The sequence below is a fragment of the Nerophis ophidion genome, linkage group LG07 (assembly GCF_033978795.1).
Source record: "Nerophis ophidion isolate RoL-2023_Sa linkage group LG07, RoL_Noph_v1.0, whole genome shotgun sequence".
Taxonomy (NCBI): domain Eukaryota; kingdom Metazoa; phylum Chordata; class Actinopteri; order Syngnathiformes; family Syngnathidae; genus Nerophis; species Nerophis ophidion.
Genome location: NC_084617.1, coordinates 16196535 through 16221831, shown reverse-complemented (window position 1 = coordinate 16221831; position 25297 = coordinate 16196535). Strand labels below are relative to the sequence as shown.

Below are 25297 nucleotides of genomic sequence, written 5' to 3'. Positions count from 1 at the left end.
CTGAAAAGAGGGGCTCACTGCGTTCAGTTAATTCTACTAAACACCGCACAGGTGCTGATGGCGATGCACATAATGAGACGTTAAAACGCGGGGCTCAACAATTCTGATTGGCGAACATGTCTGTCACTCAAATGCCGGTGATGGCGGAGAAAAAACCGCTCCGCCTCTTGCGATTACTTCATAAGACTAATTAAAACCTCAATGTCAATACGTTGCAGATTATTATGCAGCCCTAGCCGCATTGCATACATTTCCGATTTGAATCCACATATGAAAAAGGCCCTAGTCGAAATTGAAAAATTCCGAATTTTACTGTTCACAAGAACATGAAAAAATCCGATTCAGGTCACATTTTGGCTAAACAAATTGGAATTGACTTGCAATGTGAACAAGGCCTTATTCTACTGCAAGCATGCTATAGCCAGGCATTATCACCTCCAAATACAGACAGTGTAGCATGGCAGACATCCCTGTCGCTTGTTAAGGCGCAGAAAAGAAAAAGCCTTTAACATGCCCTTGTTCTTTCTCCCCCAGTAACAATACAAACATGCCAACAATGACTTGAAGCTTGTCGTCGCTGAAATGTGTGCTTGTGTTTTCACTGTCACCAGCGCTGAATGTGTCCAGACACATTTACAGGCTTTTTAAAAGAATTCATTACGCCTGTGAGTGCCTCAGATGTTTTGATTAATGCTCCACAGGGAGTATTTTTTCTTTTGCTGTTTTAAGTGCTGTTTCTTTACAGTCAGAGATTGATTTTTAAAATGTCAAATTAAATTAAATTGAATTGAGGTTCATCTTATCCTGCTTTGTTGAGGTTGTAAAAACTGCAATTTCCGACATAAATTTCCCGTGAGCCCTTTGTGAAGTTTATAGTTACTTGTTACTGAGGGGCATCTTTAGATACCTGCTCGACATATAGACACAGGTTGTAAAAATGGCAAAACATGTGAGGTTCTTGCAGTTATCCACTCTTATGGGAAGAGGATTTGCAGATTCTTTTTTTGTCAATTTGTGGGTTTAAAGGACGTTGTTATACCTGTTGTAGCTCTTTATGGACATAACAGACAAAGACCTTCCCATAACGATGGCAGCATATAATTATGCAAAACGCCTCGTAGGGCTGGGCGATATGGCCTTTTTTTAATATCTCGATATTTTTAGGCCATATCGCGATACACGATATATATCTCGATATTTTGCCTTAGCCTTGAATTAACACTTGATACATATAATCACAGCAGTATGATGATTCTATGTGTCGACATTAAAACATTCTTCTTCATACTGCATTAATATATACTCATTTTAAACTTTCATGCTTAAAGCAAATCACAACTAAGTCAATTGACCAAAACTGTATTTATTAAACAGTTATTAGTGGGTGACTTTTCAAATTATGCTACATATTTGCAGTAATGCTACTTCTGGTAGCAACGCTTGTGCCCCACACTTGACAAATTAAAGTTGTCTATTTGACATCTTCCCGCTTGAAGCCGAACCACCGCCAGACGATGGACCCCCTGCTGTTTTTCTTGGGAATTAATTCTTCCTTCATTTGTTACCAGATTCGCACCTTCTTTCTCTCGTATTACCACTTGCACGGCTTCGCTAGCATCACAGCTAACGTTACACATGTTTCTACCGCTCTGCTCGGGTAGGGCGTATGACGTTGCACGCGTGACGTATGTAAAAAGGTGTGCTTGTTATGAGTCTCTGTGAGAAGGAGAGCCAAGAAAGAGGGAGAGACACATGCAGTTCATTGCCCGCAGCTAAAAACAACTGTGTGAGAACGTATACTCGAATATCACGATATGATCATTTTCTATATCACACTTAGACAAACCCGCGATGTATCGCGTATATCGATAATCGCCCAGCCCTAACGCCTCGGTCAGTTGAAGACTCAAAGGGGTGCTATTATACAATACCAACTTTTCTTACCTCTTGGTACCTGCTGTTGTGTATTTGGGCTCTGCATTATTCCCGAAAATGTGAAATCAAACTGTGGAAGCATTGCGAAGATATTTGTAAAATAATCCGTAAAAACTAATTTGTACATTTGGTAATGTTTTTGCCATTGGTAGTGATTTACCCAGATTGCTTTGCGCCAGAGTCATGCATAAAGAGAGTATGGCCAACTAGATTTCAAGCGATCTCCTCATCCTCAATGATTGGTCAAAAGGCACTGACGTGACTACAGGGCGCCGTGACAGCTACTAATTTTCAAGCTAATGCTATATGTTTGTGGCGCTTCCTCGTTAGTTTTTCGACATGTAAAAATGCTCTGTCGTGCAGCCTGGGGCTGCTCCACCCGCGAGAATTGTGGAAAGCTTTTTACATCGTTTCCCTAACAACCCGGTAGGAAGGCAAGTATGGGAAGTTAGAGTCCGAGAACAACATTGGAGAGCTACCGATTACAGGGTCTTGTGAGAGGTAAACACACGACACAGCATCTGCTTTTTTCAGGAGAGAACACATACAGTATAAGCTCATACAAATAATAACTGAATAAATGAACAAATTGAAGAGATGGTTTGAAAAAAAACAGACTATCCTTAAATCTCAGTAAAACTAAGACAATGCGATTCGGTAAGAGCACGAAATAAATTGAAACAAATACAAATCTGTGGACACTGAAAGACTAAAATAAACTACATTTTTGGGTGTAATACAGGGATGAAGAAATGAACTGGAAACCTCATAAAAATATACAAGAAATAGGTCAATAATGAATGATGCAAAGTATTTTCTGGACCAAAAATCACTTCATATTCTGTACTGCACGCTAGTCTTACCGTATCTGAGTTATTTTGCAGAAATATGGGGAAATAAGTACAAAAGTGCACTTATTCACTGAGCATGCTCCAAAAATGAAAGATGAGTTAGAATAATACATAATGAGTGATACATACAGTGATTACAAGTACATTTGAGGCAGCCACCACAGTTGACACACAAAAGTAATAATTTCACTGTGATTGTTGGTCCAATGCTAATGAAGATGTTCGCGAAATAAAAGTATGATACCTGGGTTAGGACGACGACGACGGTGGCTGAAAAGCGGACCGTGAGCGAGCAGTGGAGAGGAGCAGCTGAAAAGCAATCCGACCAAAAGACAAAGCTTGCTCACGGTCCACTTTTCAGCCACCGTCGTCATTGTCCTTGTCTGCTCTTTGGCGTGCTTGTGCTCTTCAGTCGCTGCCGTGGACTCTCCTCCTCCTTCTCCCGATCTCTCCTCCTTTTCCCCTTTTATGCAGCGTGAGGAGAAATGTTAATTGAAAACAGGTGCACGATCCACGCACCTGTATTTGACTGCGGCGTCGCTCGCCGCATTCTCCGCCTCCTCGCCGCCATCTGGGGCCGGGCTCCAGCGTGCCCTGCCCCACTGCTCGTTCGCCGGCTCCGCCTCTCCACAGTGGCTATTGTGGTACCTCCGTTTTTGTACCAAAGCCAGATCGCACCTAAACGAAGCAATTTCTTCCATAAGAAACAACGTAGATCTAATTAATCTATTCCAAATACCCCAACATTTCAATAATAACTCTAACAATAACTCCTGTCTACAAAGAAGGCAAAGAGCGGACAGGGAGAAAGGGAGAGGCATGTGGACGTAACATTTGTATTGCTTGAATTCAATATTGTTACTCGCCTTCTTTATCAGTGTACAACTTTTTTTGGCCTCCATGGTGGATTATTTTTTTATCCCACTAAATAAACAAAGAAAAAGACTAAGTTACCAACACATGTGATTCATTGTTTGGGCACTCGGTATTGACTAAATTTGTATGTGCAGCGTTTGGCCGTACAGTAACAGAGACGTATACGACAACAAGGGCAAAATGATGTCAAAAAGTGGGGCGTATGAAAACCGAGGTACCACTGTACTTTATTAAAGGCCTACTGAAACCCACTACTACCGATCACGCAGTCTGATAGTTTATATATCAATGATGAAATATTAACATTGCAACACATGCCAATACGGCCATTTTAGTTTACTAAATTGCAATTTAAAATTTCCCGCAAAAAGCCGTGTTGAAAATGTCGCGGTATGATGACGCGTATGATGACGCATGCGTTTGACCTCTCGGGTTGTAGCGGACATTATTTTCCAGCCCGATCCAAGCTATAAGTAGTCTCCTTTAATCGCATAATTACACAGTATTCTGGACATCTGTGGTGCTGAATCTTTTGCAATTTGTTCAATTAATAATGGAGAAGTCAAAGTAGAAAGATGGAGGTGGGAAGCTTTTAGCCTTTAGCCACAAAAACACAGCCGGTGTTTCCTTGTTTAAAATTCCCGAAGATGAAGCTTTACTATGGATCAGAGCGGTCAAGCGAACATGGATCCCGACTACATGTCAACTGGCAGTTTTCGGTGACAAAATTGTGGTAATAAGTCGCCTCTTACCGTAGACATCAGCGGCGCTTCCGTCCTGCTGCAGCTACCGTGACTTCCCTCAGAGACTCTGGCGTCAACACACCCGTGGCCACACCCCTCCGACTTTTAGGTACTATTTAACTCACTAAAACACTAGCAACACAATAGGCAGATAAGGGATTTTCCAGAATTATCCTAGTAAATGTGTCTAATAACATCTGAATCGCTCCCACTGCAATCGCCTTTTTTTCCCTTTTTTTTCCCTAGTCCTTCACTCTAAATTTCCTCATCCACGAATCTTTCATCCTCGCTCAAATTAATGGGGAAATTGTCGCTTTCCCGGCTGGAATAGCTCTAGCTGCTGCTGGCTATGATTGTAAACAATGTGAGGCTGTGAGGAGCCCTACAACCCGTGACGTCACGCGCACATCGTCTGCTACTTCCGGTACAGGCAAGGCTTTTTTATCAGCAACCAAAAGTTGCAAACTTTCTCGTCGATGTTCTCTACTAAATCCTTTCAGCAAAAATATGGCAATATCGCGAAATGATCAAGTATGACACATAGAATGGACCTGCTATCCCTGTTTAAATAAGAAAATCTAATTTCAGTAGGCCTTTAAGTGAGTTTTCTCAGTTCTCGCTATACAGTTCCAACGTGTTTACTGCATGGGAAAACAGACTTTCCCTGTAATCACGGCTTCAGCCGAATGCCGACAAGTCGACCACTTCACAACCGGGTATTTCTTGTCCTTTAACTGAGGGTCTCTGTTGGTCCCTGAACGCACCACCGGCCCGCCCTCCTCTCACAAACTGATAGCTGAGCAGTGGGCCACTGCGAGATGGCCAAAACTCACAACAGGGCAGGCCTGTGGCCGCCCGACGCCCCCAAGGCACAGTGCAGCCTTCACACGGATGAAGGGCGTACATTGCAGCTCTGTGCTTTGGTGTTTAAACTTCCTCCTCAGCCCCACATTCCTACCTCCCATCTGTCCCCACACACACTCACACACACGTATACACACAAACACACACACACACCTTTGATAGCCCTAGCCCCTTCACAGAGTCTGATTTGAACCGCCTCCTGTTTTTTTTTCATGTCAACTGTGATCTCAGAAGACCGATTGATCCAGTGTTCTCTAAACAAGACCTTTACGCAACACAGCCTTTTACTGAAAACTGCCTTAAAAATTGCCTCATATTTAAATGACGGCGCAGTGGGCATGTGTTAAATTGTAGGTGCAAACGTCCATCGATCCATTTATTTTTTACCGCTTATTCCTTTTGGGGAGGCGGGGGGCGCTGGTGCCTATCTCAGCTACAATCGGGCGGAAGGCGGCGTACACCCTGGACAAGTCGCTTCTCATCGCAGGGTCAACACAGATAGACAGACAACATTCACACTCACATTCACACACTAGGGCCAATTTAGTGTTGCCAATCAACCTATCCCCAGGTGCATGTCTTTGGAAGTGGGAGGAAGCTGTAGTACCCGGAGGGAACCCATGCATTCACGGGGAGGACATGCAAACTCCACACAGAAAGATCCCAAGCCTCACTCAGGACCTTCGTATTGTGAGGCAGACGCACTAACCCCTCTGCCACCGTGAAGCCCTTGGTGCAAACGTGTATGATATAATACCAAAACAACAATGGTAGCCCAGAGCACAAAAAGTGATGCTTTACAAAATGACATTGCCACCTACTGGTCTGGCATGTGTATTACAACAGCTTCACTGGTTTTCTGCAATTTGTATTACCACTGTTGATTAAGGATGGACACCGAATCCGGTACTTTTTTTGGCATTGACCCATAAAATCCAACAGTGTCATGTTTCCGTACGTAGGTTGCGCGCAAAGATACGTCCAGTTGCTTACTCGTCCCTCTTAGACTGCTTACCACTCAAGCAGCACTGAGAGCAGACTAAGCCTAACTACCGTGAAGTCAGTGGTTGTCAAACTTTTTTCACCAAATACCACCTCAGAAAACACTTGGCTCTCCAAGTACCACGATGACCGCAATGAAAGTAGGGTAGCGTAGTAGGCCCAAGTATTCATTAAAAACAACGCACAGATTTTATTTAACAAGTATATTTAATATTTTTGGCCACTATAACATTACACACAATGTACAAATGCTACTCCATATACAGTACTTCATTACAGACTTATTTGGCGTACTACTAAATGGATCCCACACACCAGTTTAAGATTCACTGCTATAGGTAATATTGTAATTTGCTACGCCAACAAAGAAATTGACAAAAAAAAACACTCCAACGTAAGTTAAATAAGGCTCCACACACTCCACAATTAGAACAAAGAAGCATGTTATAACCAAACAGCTGGTGCAAAATAAGTACAATACTTACAGTATTAGCACTTTTTGAGGCGCAACAAAAAAAACAGCATGTAAAATGTCCGCGAAAACACATATGAAAAACAAAACAACACAAAACCTATACACTTCCGCCATGTAATGTATTGGGCTTGTAACTATAATTGTAACTTAATGTCATACTTGCAAATAACAATATGATGTAATAAAACAAAATGTAATAACGGTACTTTTGTGATGATCAGCTCATTTTTAAATCCATCCATCCATCCATCATCTTCCGCTTATCCGAGGTCGGGTCGCGGGGGCAGCAGCCTAAGCAGGGAAGCCCAGACTTCCCTATCTCCAGCCACTTCGTCTAGCTCTTCCCGGGGGATCCCGAGGCGTTCCCAGGCCAGCCGGGAGACATAGTCTTTCCAACGTGTCCTGGGTCTTCCCCGTGGCCTCCTACCAGCTGGACGTGCCCTAAACACATCCCTAGGGAGGCGTTCGGGTGGCATCCTGACCAGATGCCCGAACCACCTCATCTGGCTCCTCTCGATGTGGAGGAGCAGCGGCTTTACGTTGAGCTCCTCCCGGATGGCAGAGCTTCTCACCCTATCTCTAAGGGAGAGCCCCGCCACCCGGCGGAGGAAACTCATTTCGGCCGCTTGTACCCGTGATCTTATCCTTTCGGTCATGACCCAAAGCTCATGACCATAGGTGAGGATGGGAACGTAGATCGACCGGTAAATTGAGAGCTTTGCCTTCCGGCTCAGCTCCTTCTTCACCACAACGGATCGATACAACGTCCGCATTACAGAAGACGCCGCACCGATCCGCCTGTCGATCTCACGATCCACTCTTCCCCCACTCGTGAATAAGACTCCTAGGTACTTGAACTCCTCCACTTGGGGCAGGGTCTCCTCCCCAACCCGGAGATGGCACTCCACCCTTTTCCGGGCGAGAACCATGGACTCGGACTTGGAGGTGCTGATTCTCATTCCGGTCGCTTCACACTCGGCTGCGAACCGATCCAGTGAGAGCTGAAGATCCCGGCCAGATGAAGCCATCAGGACTACATCATCTGCAAAAAGCAGAGACCTAATCCCGTGGCCACCAAACCGGAACCCCTCAACGCCTTGACTGCGCCTAGAAATTCTGTCCATAAAAGTTATGAACAGAATCGGTGACAAAGGACAGCCTTGGCGGAGTCCAACCTTCACTGGAAACGTGTCCGACTTACTGCCAGCAATGCGGACCAAGCTCTGACACTGCTCATACAGGGAGCGGACTGCCACAATAAGACATTCCGATACCCCATACTCTCTGAGCATTCCCCACAGGACTTCCCGAGGGACACGGTCGAATGCCTTCTCCAAGTCCACAAAGCACATGTAGACTGGTTGGGCAAACTCCCATGCACCCTCAAGAACCCTGCCGAGAGTATAGAGCTGGTCCACAGTTCCACGACCAGGACGAAAACCACACTGTTCCTCCTGAATCCGAGGTTCGACTATCCGGCGAAGCCTCCTCTCCAGTACACCTGAATAAACCTTACCGGGAAGGCTGAGGAGTGTGATCCCACGATAGTTGGAACACACCCTCCGGTCCCCCTTCTTAAAGAGAGGGACCACCACCCCGGTCTGCCAATCCAGAGGTACCGCCCCCGATGTCCACGCGATGCTGCAGAGTCTTGTCAACCAAGACAGCCCCACAGCATCCAGAGCCTTAAGGAACTCCGGGCGGATCTCATCCACCCCCGGGGCCTTGCCGCCGAGGAGCTTTTTAACTACCTCAGCGACCTCAGCCCCAGAAATAGGAGAGTCCACTACAGATTCCCCAGGCACCGCTTCCTCAAAGAAAGACGTGTTGGTGGGATTGAGGAGGTCTTCGAAGTATTCCCTCCACCGATCCACAACATCCGCAGTCGAAGTCAGCAGAACACCATCCGCACCATACACGGTGTTGATAGTGCACTGCTTCCCCTTCCTGAGGCGCCGTATGGTGGTCCAGAATCGCTTCGAAGCCGTCCGGAAGTCGTTTTCCATGGCTTCCCCGAACTCTTCCCATGTCCGAGTTTTTGCCTCCGCGACCGCTAAAGCTGCACACCGCTTGGCCCGTCGGTACCCGTCCACTGCCTCCGGAGTCCTATGAGCCAAAAGAACCCGATAGGACTCCTTCTTCAGCTTGACGGCATCCCTCACTGCTGGTGTCCACCAACGGGTTCTGGGATTACCGCCACGACAGGCACCAACAACCTTGCGGCCACAGCTCCAATCAGCCGCCTCGACAATAGAGGTTCGGAACATGGTCCACTCGGACTCGATGTCCCGCACCTCCCTCGTGACATGTTCAAAGTTCTCCCGGAGGTGTGAATTGAAACTCTCTCTGACAGGAGACTCTGCCAGACGTTCCCAGCAGACCCTCACAATGCGCTTGGGCCTGCCAGGTCTGTCCGGCATCCTCCCCCACCATCGCAGCCAACTCACCACCAGGTGGTGATCGGTAGAAAGCTCCGCCCCTCTCTTCACCCGAGTGTCCAAAACATAAGGCCGCAAATCCGATGACACAACTACAAAGTCGATCATGGAACTGCGGCCTAGGGTGTCCTGGTGCCAAGTGCACATATGGACACCCTTATGTTTGAACATGGTGTTTGTTATCGACAAACTGTGACGAGCACAAAAGTCCAATAACAAAACACCACTCGGGTTTAGATCCGGGCGACCATTCTTCCCAATCACGCCTCTCCAGGTTTCACTGTCGTTGCCAACATGAGCGTTGAAGTCTCCCAGTAGGACAAGGGAATCACCCGGAGGAGCACTTTCCAGTACTCCCTCGAGTGTACCCAAAAAGGGTGGGTATTCTGAACTGCTGTTTGGTGCGTAAGCACAAACAACAGTCAGGACCCGTCCCCCCACCCGAAGGCGAAGGGAAGCTACCCTCTCGTCCACTGGGTTGAACTCAAACGTACAGGCTTTGAGCCGGGGGGCAACCAGAATTGCCACCCCAGCCCGTCGCCTCTCACTGCCGGCAACGCCAGAGTGGAAGAGGGTCCAGTCCCTCTCGAGAGAACTGGTTCCAGAGCCCTTGCTGTGCGTCGAGGTGAGTCCGACTATATCTAGCCGGAACTTCTCTACCTCGCGCACTAGCTCAGGCTCCTTCCCCCCCAGTGAGGTGACGTTCCACGTCCCAAGAGCTAGCTTCTGTAGCCGAGGATCGGACCGCCAAGTGCCCTGCCTTCGGCTGCCGCCCAGCTCACAATGCACCCGACCTCTATGGCCCCTCCTATGAGTGGTGAGCCCATTTGAGGGATGACCCACGTTGCCTCTTCGGGCTGTGCCCGGCCGGGCCCCATGGGAACAGGCCCGACCACCAGGCGCTCGCCATCGTGCCCCAACTCCGGGCCTGGCTCCAGAGCGGGGCCCCGGTGACCCACGTCCGGGCGAGGGAAATCTGGGTTCATTTCGTTGTAATTCCATAGAAGTCTTTGAGCTGCTCTTTGTCTGATCACTCACCTAGGACCTGTTTGTCTTGGGAGACCCTACCAGGGGGCATGAAAACCCCCAGACAACATAGCTCCTAGGATCATTGGGACACGCAAACTCCTCTACCACGGTAAGGTAGCAGCTCAGAGAGGAGTCATTTTTAAATATTTCAATAAAAATGTCATTTTATTATCAAAAACAAAATTTATTAACACAGACAAAAGTACCGTTATTAATTCCCAGATAGCAGGAATTGGCATTGTATCGTTTCAAATGTGAACGGTGCCATTTCTGCTATTGACGCCATTTACGATATTTTCGAATCAGTGGTAGTCGTGGTTACATGTGGGCTTTTTTTACCAAATGATACTGTTACCTACTGGTCTGGCATTCGTATTGCAGCAGCTTCAGTCCATGTTATAATTTTTTGTGTTTTTGTGCCGATTATCAAAGCGGGACAATTCTATCGATTTCACTCAAGCATTGTGCTTTAAAAGCACTCTGTGTGTTCACACTCAGTTTTTTATTTTTTTTTACTATAGAACCTGAAGTTTGACGAGGCCTTTTACCCGGGAGCTGTAATGACTCCTGAGGGCACTCGTCGGCCCTCGCCGGAGACTTGTTACGTAAACGACTAAATATCCTTGATGGGACACTTTTTGTCGTGCTAAAAGCCTCCTCCCAGGTCGCCATTTATGCTAATGTTTCGAGTCGCGCTGGAGTGGCAGGATTTGGAGCAGCATGAAGGAGTTCTGGTGACCTTGGCCCACTTCAGGAGGAGAGCGTTCTGGTTTTCTGACTAATAGAATGTCCTTTCTCCCACAACATGCACCCAGAATAGCAACGGCACATTAAGAAACCTTTTAATTGTTAAACACTCAGCGTGTGCCCTTGGCACACATCAATGACTTAATTTATGTGTCAATTCTAATTAAACAGCAAGTGTGGAACCTTAATAGTCTCTTAACCCTTTCTAGAACACTTATGGACATACGGTGCTTGGAAATGTGCTGGAGTACATGACTAGAAATGTTTGCTGACTTTTTACAAGAGGTTTAAATGTAATCCAGAGTTTCCCATACTTAGTGGACCGCCACATACAGATTTGACACGACCAGTATGCCTCCACTCATAAACACATTATAATGGGACTGCATGTGAATGTAGCTTGTTGTTACAACGCCGTACATCGTAACAAACCTCATACTAGGGTTGGCTGGTAAATACATTTGGATCGATAATGGTGATCGGTTGTGAGCATGAATTAACTCAGTATGCTAATAAAATATTCAATCAATCAATCAATGTTAATTTATATAGCCCCAAATCACAAATGTCTCAAAGGACTGCACAAATCATTACGACTACAACATCCTCGGAAGAACCCACAAAAGGTCAAGGAAAACTCACACCCAGTAGGCAGCGAGAATTCACATCCAGTGGGACGCACTGAACTAATCACTCAACTAATCACTATAGTTTCTTGATTTTTAGTACAGATACTTTTAAACTGGCAGGTTAAAACAATATAAAACATTGGGATATTTGTCAAAATTGGATGATGTGAAAACATTAATCGAGCAGCATTGGTGCAGTGCCTCACAATAAGAAGGTCCTGGGTTCGACCCCCAGGCTCTGGGTCTTTCTGTGCGGAGTTTGCAGGTTCTCCCGGAGACTGCGTGGGTTTCCTCCAGGTACTCCGCTTTCTCCCACCTCCAAAGACATGCACCTGGGGATAGGTTGATTGGCAACACTAAATTGGACCTAGTGTGTGAATGTTAGTGTGAATGTTTTCTTTCTATCTGTGTTGGCCCTACGATGAGGTGGCGACTTGTCCAGGATGTACACTGTCTTCCGCCTGAGTGATAAATGGTAAATGGGTTATACTTGTACAGCGCTTTTCTACCTTCAAGGTACTCAAAGCGCTTTGACACTATTTTCGCATTCACCCATTCACACACACATTCACACACTGATGGCCACGACCCATCGGGAGCAAGGGTGAAGTGTCTTGCTCAAGGACACAGGACACAATGGATTTGACAATGTTGGTCGAAGGTGGGGATTGAACTAGGAACCCTCAGGTTGCTGGCACGGCCACTTCCCCAACTTCGCCACGCCCTCCCCAGAGTGCAGCTGGGGTAGGCTCCAGCACCCCTGCAACCCCGAAAGGAACAAGTGGTAGAAGATGGATCGATGGATGAATGGAAAAAATGCATCATGATCAAATTTTTTGCCATATCGCCCAGCCCTACCTCATGCACACCTGGGCCCTCATGTAACAACAGTTGTGTGGTGTTCCTACTAAAAAGAGACATACTTTCAAATCCACAAAACTACGTACGCCAGTTAAAATTCAGACATATTAAAGTGTGAGAAAGCACATTTCTTTGTCATAATCAACTTGAAATTGGTCCCAGATGTCAGCATGGCTTGGCACGCCCAGACAACGCCCATGCCACGCAAATCATATGGAAAGTAGCCATGTGCTTGAGTTCGGCACAGTCCGACTAATTACAAGTCAGTAGGTGGTGCTTCTTTTTCCTGTTTCGAGTGATGTCAGATCACTTGTCTTCGAGAACTGAACACAGGCTGAAATAAAAAAAGAAAGTATGAGATGGAAGTGCCTGGGCAAAAAGGACTAAAGGAAATTAGTGCTGCACCCCTTTTGAAAACTTTAGAAGAGGTGGTTGACTGATTACCCCCAATATGAATATAATTTTAGTCATTTCTAACAACATTTGTTCTCAGATTAGAGTTTAATGAGAAGCTCACAGCAATCCTGAAAGGGACAATGGCGGTGGAAAATGGCCGGATTGATTTGTTTAAAATCTTATTTAATTTGAACATGCCAGCATTAGGATACGTAAGACTTTGATTCTTGTTTGATTTCTCAATTTGTTATTACAACACAGGAGAGCTTTTTGCAGTAGCAGCTGTCTACGAGACATCTTTCTCTGTCAGCGGTGCGGGGTTCGGTCCGCCTGACGTGGGGGAATCGTCCCAAAAATACATTGTGATAGCAATGGGTGGCGAAATAACTGCCTAAATAAATTAATATACAGTCGTGGTCAAAAATTTACATGCACTTGTAAAGTGAAGTGAAGTTAATTATATTTATATAGCACTTTTCTCTAGTGACTCAAAGCGCTTTTACATAGTGAAACCCAATATCTAAGTTACATTTAAACCAGTGTGGGTGGCACTGGGAGCAGGTGGGTAAAGTGCCTTGCCCAAGGACACGACGGCAGTGACTAGAATGGCGGAAGCGGAAATCGAACCTGCAATCCTCAAGTTGCTGGCACGGCCACTCTACCAACCGAGCTATGCCGCCCCGAGAACATAATGTCATGGCTGTAAAGAGTTTCCATTAATTTTACTTTCCTCCAGAAGGTCTTATCTTTGTCTATGTGATGTCAGATGAAACAAAATTGTAGCTGTTTGGCCACAAGACCCAGCAATATGTTTGGAGGAGAAAAGGTGAGGTCTTTATTCCCAGGAACACCATTCCTACCGTCAAGCATGGCGGTGGTAGTATTATACTCTGGGCCTGTTTTTGTACCAATGGAACTGGTGTTTTACAGAAAGTAAATAGGACAATGAAAAAGGAGGATTACCTCCAAATTCTTCAGGACAACCTAAAATTATCAGCCCGGAGGTTGGGTCCTAGGCACACTTGGGTGTTCCAACAGGACAATGACCCCAAATACACATCAAAAGTGGTAAAGGAATGGCTAAATCAGGCTAGAATGAAGGTTTTAGAATGACCTTCCCAAAGTCCTGACTTAAACGTGTGGACAATGCTAAAGAAACAAGTTCTTGTCAGAAAACCAACACATTTAGCTGAGCTGCACCAATTTTGTTAAGAGGACTGGTCAAAAATTAAACCAGAAGCTTGCCAGAAGCTTGCCAGATGGCTACCAAAAGCGCCTTATTGCAGTGAAACTTGCCAAGGGACATGTAACCAAATATTAACATTGCTGTATGTATGGTTCTGACCCAGCAGATATTGTCACATTTTCCCGTAAGACTCTTGAACGCATCATAATAATCCCCTCCATTACAATACGACCTGGTCCCTACACACCGGAGAGCTTCTAAGAAGAGCTCAGCAGCACATGCACGTTTTGCGTTGGATGAAAAGAGCACAGCTCCCTCCCTCCATTCTCACCATATTCTACAGAGGCATTAGAGAGAGCCTACTGACCAACTGCATCTCTGTCTGGAGTGGAGCCTGCAGTTCCTCAGACTGGAAGTCTCTGCATAGAGTGGTGAGGACGGCGGAAAAGTTAATCAGGACTCCTCTTCCTCCTATCCAGGAGATCGCAAAAAGCCGCTGCCTGACCATTAACTCGCTGGAATATAAAGACAATATAACATACATCTTTAAATGTGGATGCATATGCAAAAGTGCAATATATTTATCTGTACAGTAATCTATTTATTTATATATGCGTTCTTATCTGGACTGTAAAGTTCAAATTTGAATCACAATAAAAAGGAAGTCTAGGTCGAAGTAGACCGATAATAAATTCATAAAAGAACCAAACATTATGAATGTTTTTGGTGACCAACAAGTATGTGCTCCAATCACTCTATCACAAAAAAAATAAAAGTTGTATAAATTATTGGAAACTCAAGACAGCCATGACATTATGTTCTTGACAAGTGTCTGTAAACATTTGACCACGATTGTATGTCCTCACAAATATTACTATGATTATGAAGCACTAAATGCTATGGCGAAAAAGTTAATTTTCTGTCCTTGCCTAGTTCTTTTTTTACATAGTTGAAGTCAAATGTTGCCGAGTTTAAATGGCACAGTGATAATTGTTCAGATGTAAGATGGGCACATCAATCAATCTGAGCAGTAAAAGTTGGCACTTTTTTCTGTGAACTGTTAGCCAGCATCATTGTGTGTAGAAATGAAGTTGGCGCCAAGCAGTGCACATTGCCACGGCAACGTCAGTTTTGATATGTGTCATCTTTGACGTTAAAGACGGCATACGCCGGGTTTTCGCGCATAAGCAAGCTTTGTTACATGAGGGCCTGGTCTGCCAGAAAATAAGAAGACGTAGTGTTTCCGCCTTGGCTCTGGAGACTTTTAGAGACTGACATGAAAGCATGTATTGCTCTCTGCTTCTATGAGACCCTGCCCCAATTAAAAGCAGCTGTGTCTTGTTTTGTAAAATTGAACAAAATCAACAATAAAGAAGCAATATAGCATAGTCCCATACATACTTGTTTTGCTTTTTATATTTTTTTACTCATTGTCTCTCCATCAACGTTTTTCCTTCCTCTCTCCCACATTTTCCGTTAAAGGCCTACCGAAATGAGATTTTCTTATTTAAACGGGGATAGCAGGTCTATTCTATGTGTCCTACTTGATCATTTCGCGATATTGCCATATTTTTGCTGAAAGGATTTAGTAGAGAATATCGACGATAACGTTCGCAACTTTTGGTCGCTAACAGAAAAGCCCTGCCTTTACCGGAAGTCGCAGCCGATGATGTCACCCGTTGATAACTTTTCACATCCTCACATTGTTTTTAATGGGAGCCTCCAACAAAAAAAGCTATTCGGACAGAGAAAACGACAATTTCCCCGTTAATTTGAGTGAGGATGAAAGATTCGTGTTTGAGGATATTGATAGCGACAGACTAGAAGGAAAAAAAAAAAAAACGGGTCTGCATTGGGATGGATTCAGATTTTTTAGACACATTTACTAGGATAATTCTGGGAAATCCCTTATCTTTCTATTGTGTTGCTAGTGTTTTAGTGAGTTTAATAGTACCTGATAGTTGGAAGGGTGTATCCACAGGTGTCTTGAGGCCAGTGTTTGATGGAAGTCGACGGCAGCTGTACAGACAGCACAAGCTCAGCTGATCTTTTTACCACAATTTTCTCACCGAAAACTGCTGGTTGACGTTTGGCCGGGATCCATGTTCGCTTGACCGCTCTGATCCATAGTAAAGTTTCACCTCCGGGAGTTTTAAACAAGGAATCACCGTGTATTTGTATGGCTAAAGGCTAAAACTTCCCAACTCCATCTTTCTACTTTGACTACTCCATTATTAATTGAACAAATTGCAAAAGATTCAGCAACACAGATGTCCAAAATACTGTGTAATTATGCGGTTAAAGCATAATTAGTCAGCATTCCGCGACGTTTTCAACAGGACACTTAGCGGGAAATTTATAATTGCAATTTAGTAAACTAAAAAGGCCGTATTGGCATGTGTTGCAATGTTAATATTTCATCATTGATATATAAACTATCAGACTGCGTGGTCGGTAGTAGTGGGTTTCAGTAGTTCTTTAAAGTTGCATGCACATGGGCAATTATGCGAATTAGACAATGATGTCATCCAGCACCGCCTTGAAATGCACCACCCCAAATAGATTGCAGTCCTATAGGAAAAATAGATAGTAAGGTATTAACTACTGAAACCCACAATATAATGACAACAATGTGTTTTTTGTATATGTACGTCTCATAATTTTGCACATTTTAAAATTTTCATCACGATAAGTGGCCTAGATAAACCACATTGTTTTGCTAGCTTATTGTGGAGTCCATTTTCAAAGTACAAACATGGTTCTCTGCTCTACAAAGGCCTGTGTGAGTCTCAGATATCAACATCTCAGTGCTCACCTTGCAGTTGACTTAAGCGGTTTTGTGCTAAAAGTGGTGTTGCAGACCTACAGGGACTACTAAAAATGATGAATGTGACTAAAAAGAAGCCTGTTATGGAAGTTTATTTGCTACGCTGTAGAAACCCACCCTTCCTTCCTCTAGCTCCTGCCCCAGAAGAACCTCGGGCCTTTGCCCCCTTTTATTTTTTTGTTAAGCCTGTGGCCTGCTCAGCTGTGCCGGGACACAGACCCGGTTTCCCTCCCCCTGAGAGCAATAATGCAAGCATTAAGTTCTGCACAGATAGGTGCAAGCCTGCGGGGCCTGGCGTGACCACGGTTTCTGCGTCTGCAAACAGAAGCAGTGATCTGCTGAATGCAATCCCAGCGCTGCAGTACCAGATGGACCAAGAGCAGGTAGTGCTCCCAGTTTCAAAACACCTCCTGCAGCTGGGGGAACTACAATATATGTTTTTACTGCAGAACTCTGAGAAGCCACCATAGGGCTGGGCGATATATCGATATCCTCGATATATCACGCGTTTGTCTCTGTGCGATATAAAAAATGACTATATCGTGATATTCGAGTATACGTTCTCACGCAGTTGCTTTTAGCTGCGGGCATTACACTGCATGCGTTTCCCACTCTTTCTTGTCTCTCCTTCTCACAGAGACGTAAACCAAGCGCACCTTCTTACACATGTGCAACGTCACACTCTCCCGCGGAGCAGAGAGGTAGCTACATGGTAACATTAGCTGTGATGCTAACGGTGAGGTGTGGGTGGTAATACGAGAGAGAGAATGTACGAATCTGGTAACAAATAGAGGAAGAATTAATTCCCAAGAAAAACAGCACGGGATCCATCGTCCGGCGGTGGTTTGGCTTTAAGCGGGAATATGTTCAACATTTATGCGGCAAAAGCGTTGCTGCAAAAAGTAGCAACACTGTTATTGTAGAATAATTTTGAAAAGTCACCCGTTAGAGCAGGGGTCGGTAACCTTTACCACTCAAAGAGCTATTTTGATCCGTTTCACAAAATAAAGAAGACAATGGGGGCCACAAAACTCTTGAAATTTAAAATGAAATAACACAGCACAAAGAGTATTTTTTTTTGCTATGTGTAAACCAGGCGTCTTAGACACCCGGCCCGCAACTTTTACATGAATTCCGCTTGACAGCATTACATTTGTCAATCCTCCTAAATTTTCCGGGAGATTCCCAAATTCTCAAGTCAACCATCCTCTGGAATATCTGCTGATGGTCACTCAGATAACAATATAAAGACGTGCTATGAAGCCACTGCCTTTGACGCATTCTACAACATATACAAATAGCTTGCAAGCCCAGTAACATGTTGTATGTGGCTTCCGGAGATACACGTACGCGACTGAAAGGCATAGTTGTTCAAAAACCACACAGGTTACACTGAAGGTTGTGATATAAACAACTTATACACTCTTACTAATATGCACCACACTGTGAACCCACACCAAACAAGAATCACAAACACATTTCGGGAGAACATCCGCAATGTAACACATTATAAACACAACACAACAAATACCCAGAATCATTTCATCCATGACTATTCGTTAATATATTATACACCCCGCTAGCACTAAACCCCCCCCCCCCCCCACCCCCCTCCGTGCATCAGTTGAGGTGAGCGGTGTTGGGGGCGCGGGGGTGTATAATATAGCCAGGAAGAGTCATGGATGCAAATGATTCTGGGTATTTGTTGTGTTGCGTTTATGTTGTGTTACATCATGCACAAAAGTGCACTTTATTTCTTTTTAACTTTTGTAGTGGCGTTCTGTACAAAAAGTGCACTTTAATTTAGTGTTGTTTTGATATGTCATCTTTGTGACATCATTCACAAAAGTGCACTCATAGCTGGTTTTAAAATCTCTGACAATCTTGCACTTTCTGTTTTGAAATGACATGAATTGTTGTGCCACTGCTTAATAACTGTTTAATAAATACAGTTTTGGTAAATTGACTTAGTTGTGATTTCCCTCTCTGCATGAACGTTTAAAAGTAGCATATATTAATGCAGCATGAAGAAGAATGTTTTGATGTAGACACATAGAATCATCATACTGCTGTGATTATATGCATCAAGTGTTCATTCAAGGCTAAGACAAAATATTGAGATATATATCTTGTATCGTGAAATGGCCTAATAATATCAAGATATTAAAAAAAGGTCATATCGCCCAGCTCTAAGCCACTGCAATATGTTCAAATATTTGCCTCCATTTGTCACATTCAAAATCCATATAATGTCAACAAATGTTCAAAAGGAATGAAGGTGCGTTCCACTAACCTACGACGTTGGTAGTCTGAGCTGGGAATGACGTCACAGCTGAGTTGTGAGCGTTTCAGTTATGTTATTTTATGTTATGTTATGTTAGTTTTGATTTATTTTGCCCCCCCCCAACCAACTTTTAACTGTTACATCAGCCTGGTACGCAGTTACACATACACCAAATCTATTCTTGCCCCTGCCTTGTATCAATATAAACAACTTATGGGAAAATATACACTCTTTCGGCAACTTTTAAACATGCCATTGCTAGCAATGTAGAACGTATTGTACTGAACGTTTTAAAGTACATCAATTTGCCTTAAATAATAAAATGTATATCCTTGTTTAAACTATAAACATTTTTAACCAACTTAAACCACTTGATGATGAAAAATAAAATAAATTTAAAAAGTAAAAAAAAAAGCCTTCCCGGTAAAGTTTATTCAGGTGTACTGGAGAGGAGGCTACGCTGGATAGTCGAACCTTGGATTCAGGAGGAACAGTGTGGTTTTCGTCCTGGTCGTGGAACTTTGGACCAGCTCTATACTCTCGGCAGGGTTCTTGAGGGTGCATGGGAGTTTGCCCAACCAGTTCACATGTGCTTTGTGGACTTGGAGAAGGCATTTGACCGTGTCCCTCGGGAAGTCCTGTGGGGAGTGCTCAGAGAGTATGGGGTACCGGACTGTCTTATTGTGGCGGTCCGCTCCCTGTATGGTCAGTGCCAGAGCTTGGTCCGCATTGCTGGCAGTAAGTCAGACACTTTTCCAGTGAGGGTTGGACTCCGCCAAGGCTGTCCTTTGTCACCGATTCTGTTCATAACTTTGATGGACAGAATTTCTAGGCGCAGTCAAGTCGTTAAGGGGTTCCGGTTTGGTGGCCGCGGGATTAGGTCTCTGCTTTTTGCAGATGATATGGTACTGATGGCTTCCTCTAGTCGGGATCTTCAGCTCTCACTGGATCGGTTCGCATCCGAGTGTGAAGCGACCGGAATAAGAATCAGCACCTCCAAGTCCGAGTCCATGGTTCTCGCACGGAAAAGGGTGGAGTGCCATCTCTGGGTTGGGGAGGAGACCCTGCCCCAAGTAGAGGAGTTCAAGTACCTAGGAGTCTTGTTCACGAGTGGGGGAAGAGTGGATCGTGAGATCGGTGCGGCGTCTTCAGTAATGCGGACGTTGTATCGATCCGTTGTGGTGAAGAAAGAGCTGAGGCGGAAGGCAAAGCTCTCAATTTACCGGTCGATCTATGTTCCCATCCTCACCTATGGTCATGAGCTTGGGGTCATGACCGAAAGGATAAGATCACGGGTACAAGCGGCCGAAATGAGTTTCCTCCGCCGTGTGGCGGGGCTCTCCCTTAGAGATAGGGTGAGAAGCTCTGCCATCCGGGAGGAACTCAAAGTAAAGCCGCTGCTCCTCCTCATCGAGAGGAGCCAGATGTGGTGGCTTGGGCATCTGGTCAGGATGCCACCCGAACGCCTCCCTAGGGATGTGTTTAGGGCACGTCCAACCGGTAGGAGGCCACGGGGAAGACCCAGGACACGTTGGGAAGACTATGTCTCCCGGCTGGCCTGGGAACGCCTCGGGATCACCTGGGAAGAGCTAGACGAAATGTCTGGGCAGAGGGAAGTCTGGGCTTCCCTGCTTAGGCTGCTGCCCCCGCGATCCGACCTCGGATAAGCGGAAGATGATGGATGGATGGATGGATGAAGTAATTAAAAAAACATTTAAATTTATCAGCAACATTCACTCAGGAGCACAATATTTACAACATTTTAACCTACACAACCAAAATTGAAACTTTTTATGAAGGGGTTTTTTTATTGATCAAAAATAAAAATGGGGAATTCAAGATTAATGGCTACAATGATCACGTTATGCAGTGCACAGCTTTTTGAAGTGGGGTTTGAAGCATGATATTGCATGATATTGATTAAGCATTAATCGGCCCCACTGGCGTCACCCCCCCACTATTTGAGAAGAACTACACTGCAGTATCATTACCATATATAAACGTCCAACAATACATTGTATATGACTTATTTAGTGTGTTAAAAGCTTATCTACAGTATTACTAATGTATATTAAACAAGCTTATGTTATTATTTACCTTCAGATCAGCCATCTTTGAAAGGTGTGGTGAGAATGGGCTGACTTTCCGAGTAGGAAATCCGACCACGAGGGTCGTTTGAGTTGAAACTTCCGATTAAAATTCCGACTTCCAAGTACAAATGGAATGCATTATAATGTGCAGTATTTCTTTGCAGAGAACTACCTGCTTGGCATGCATATTACAGCGATTTTAATGGCGTGTCCTTTGTTTTTCCACATGAGCTACCTATGGGTTGGTTTCAAAATGCTTTGTAAGGCAGTTTAATGTATCATCAATCAATTAACATATAGCCCTTAAAGGGGAACTACACTTTTTAGGATTTTTTCCTCCATCCATCCATCCATTTTCTACCGCTTATTCCCTTTCGGGGTCGCGGGGGGCGCTTGCGCCTATCTCAGCTACAATCGGGCGGAAGGCGGGGTACACCCTGGACAAGTCGCCACCTCATCGCAGGGCCAACACAGATAGACAGACAACATTCACACTCACATTCACACACTAGGGCCAATTTAGTGTTGCCAATCAACCTATCCCCAGGTGCATGTCTTTGGAAGTGGGAGGAAGCCGGAGTACCCGGAGGGAACCCACGCATTCACGGGGAGAACATGCAAACTCCACACAGAAAGCTCCCGAGCCTGGATTTGAACCCAGGACTGCAGGAACTTTGTATTGTGAGGCAGGATTTTTTCCTATCGTTCACAATCATTATGAAAGAGATGACAACAGATGTATATGTTTTTTAATGCATTCTAAATATTAAATACTTGCGATCAAAAGTCTGTTTCCAATGGAGCGTATGGGAGTCGCTTTATTGTGCCTATAAATATCACAGCTTGTCACATGACACTGTGCCTTATTTTGAGTTTCTTGGTGATTTTCTGGGTATAGTTTTAGTTCCTGTCTTGCGCTCTTATTTTGTGTTTTTTCACTTCATGTTTCCCCTTTCTTTCAGCAGCTTTATGCCTGCTTTGAAGCAGTTTGTAATTAGCACTATTTAATTTGAGCTTGCAACACCATTGGTTAGTTTGGACATTATTCACGATTCACGGGTGACTGTTGAGGATTCGTTCGATGCTGAGCTGCAGTACGGACATACTTTGTGGACGCCATCTGCTTCACATTCCTAGTAAGTATTTTTGCTGTGTTCCAGCATTTTGTTTTGTTTACATTCGTCGCCATGTCTTACATAATGATTTTGAATGATAGGCACAATTCCAAAAAAAGTGCAGTTCCCCTTAAATAATCAAAAGCTTCTGAAAATACTTTAAAAATTCACAACATCATATGATCGAAACTCACACCAGGGCAAAGAAAGACTCAAAATAAAAAAAGAAACCTGGAGAAAGGACCGCAGATGTTGGGACCCTTCTTCCAGGGTAATCGGTTGCAATGGATGTCGAGTGGGTATAATTATCCATCCATCCATTTCCTACCGCTTATTCCCTTTTGGGGTCGCGGGGGGCGCTGGCGCCTATCTCAGCTACAATCGGGCGGAAGGCGGGGTACACCCTGGACAAGTCGCCACCTCATCGCAGGGCCAACACAGATTGACAGACAACTTTCACACTCACATTCACACACTAGGGCCAATTTTAGTGTTGCCAATCAACCTATCCCCAGGTGCATGTCTTTGGAAGTGGGAGGAAGCCGGAGTACCCGGAGGGAACCCACGCATTCACAGGGAGAACATGCAAACTCCACACAGAAAGATCCCGAGCCTGGATTTGAACCCAGGACTGCAGGAACTTCGTATTGTGAGGCAGACGCACTAAGCCCTCTGCCACCGTGAAGCCCGGGTATAATTATTGAATTGTTAAATTATTGAATTGTTAAATTATTGAATTGTTAAATTATTGAATTGTTAAATTAATAGATAATGTAAAAGTCCAGTTCATCAGGAAGCCAACAGATAAATCATAGGCGGACCTTCTTACGGGTGTAAGCCGCCTGTTTCAGCCCCTGCCTTTTCTCTTCCGTTCTGGACGCAAACCTGGGTTGCTGGCATGAGATACCCTCCTCCATTCACATCCCATCTCCCCGGATTATAAACAACTCAAATGTACTTCTAATGTATATACTTGTTCTTATGCTATGTGAACTCACTATGTTCTCTGCTGGCTGTACATATCCTACTAAGTCACACCTAGACTGTTTCAATGTACACATTTCTCTGTTGATGCAATTGTTGATGACTGAAGTTCTGATATCAACCAAAGCTCCTCATCCCACCCCCCGGATTGTAAATAATGTAAATAATTCAATGTACATACTATGATGATTAACTTGTGTGATGACTGTATTATGTTGATAGTATATATTTGTACCATGAATTGATTAACGTGGACCCCGACTTAAACAAGTTGAAAAACTTATTCGGGTGTTACCATTTAGTGGTCAATTGTACGGAATATGTACTGTACTGTGCAAACTACTAATAAAGTATCAATCAATCAAAGATACAAGGGTGCTAGCTACCGAGCTAAAAGCCCAGTCTATCAACCCTATTGCCTGCACTGTTCTTTGTGGCTGACAGGGAGTAAAGCTTACCAATTTACACATGGCCCATGCAGCCACACCAGCCAGGACAGCGAACCAGATATGTCCACTGCTGCACATGGAAGATAGATCCTTCTCAGGTCAACAAAGTAACACAGATATCCCTTTAAAGTTGTATAATTATTAGACAAATGTTCAACGAATCACGGGCAATTACACATATGTGCTTGTCAGTCCCCTAAATGACTAGGGCTAGGTAGATTTGGCCCAAAAAACACACCCTAAAGTTACAGTTGGTTTTGTTTTGTTGAGCTGTGTGACAAATTTCAAGTCAATCAGATGTATGGGGGTCAGACGTTAAGGTTCAATAACAGCACCATCATGTGGAGTGTTTGTAAGTAAAATAATAGCGCCGGCTACACAGGAGGGTTGCATATTCCTATTTTGTGTGCCGCAGTTCAGGTGTAGAAGCAAAAAAAGCAGTCATCAGTGTTGTCATGGGGATAATGTGTGGGATGTTGATTGGCGCTTTACTACCCACCAGCTAAACACACATGTGCTGTACGTAGTGCAGAAGTAGCGAGCAGCAAAAAGAATGAGTCAAAAGAGGGGGAAGAGGTTGTCTTGGCTGATGGAGTCCCATCAGAAGGAGCCGCGGTGAATCACAGCTCTGTCCCTCACTTTCAATCAACACACTTTTCGGCCACAAATGACTCACTTGCGCTACCGCGCTTCGTTTGCACGCCACCGCTCGTTTGCACGCCGCCGCTCGTTTGCTATTTTAATGCTAATGTCTTTTCCCCAGCCTCCCGTCGCTCTGCCCCCTCTGCTGTTACGCACGGCCTGCATCTCCTCTTCTGGTGTTCCATTATAAAAAAGGCAAAATGAGGCGAGTTGTTGATGTGTGCATCGTCTCTGAGTCATCGTCCAGAGGCAGGGGGAACGAGGCAGGAAGACGGTGGAGGAAAAGGTGCTCGTTCATTGATTAGATGCACACTACAGTGACTGCTGCAGCGTATAAAGATGGCCAAGGGGCACTTAGTTCATTACCTTGAAGAGAAGAAAGCACAAAGTACACAATGCATTATTTTTATGGTGGTATATGGCTCAGTTGTCATATTGCTACAATGCAGGCTTTGCTATTGATCATCTGATTTTTGGGCATTCAATTCAAGAGGGAGAGAACTCTGAAGATACTGTAGCACAGTGGTTCTCAACCTTTTTTCAGTGATGTACCCCCTGAGAACATTTTTTAAATTCGAGTACCCTCTAATTGAAGCATTTTTGGTTAAAAAAAGAGATAAAGAAGTAAAATACAGCATTATATCATCAGTTTCTGATTTATTAAATTCTATAACAGTGCAAAATATTGCTCATTTGTAGTGGTCTTTTTTTAACTATTTGGAAAAAAAGATGTAAAAATAACAAAAAACTTGTTGAAAAATAAACAAGTGATTCAAGTATAAATAAATTATAATAAAACACTAGAAATTCACTGCGATGAGGTGGCGACTTGTCCAGGTTGTACCCCGCCTTCTGCCCGATTGTAGCTGAGATA

At 44.4% G+C, this 25297-nt stretch overlaps 1 protein-coding gene across 1 annotated transcript in view; it reads left to right on the top strand.

The window, feature by feature from the left end:
* The window catches only part of znf385c (zinc finger protein 385C), a 393452-nt gene that overhangs the window by 26025 nt on the left and 342130 nt on the right, over nt 1-25297 (top strand). The window lies entirely within an intron of this gene.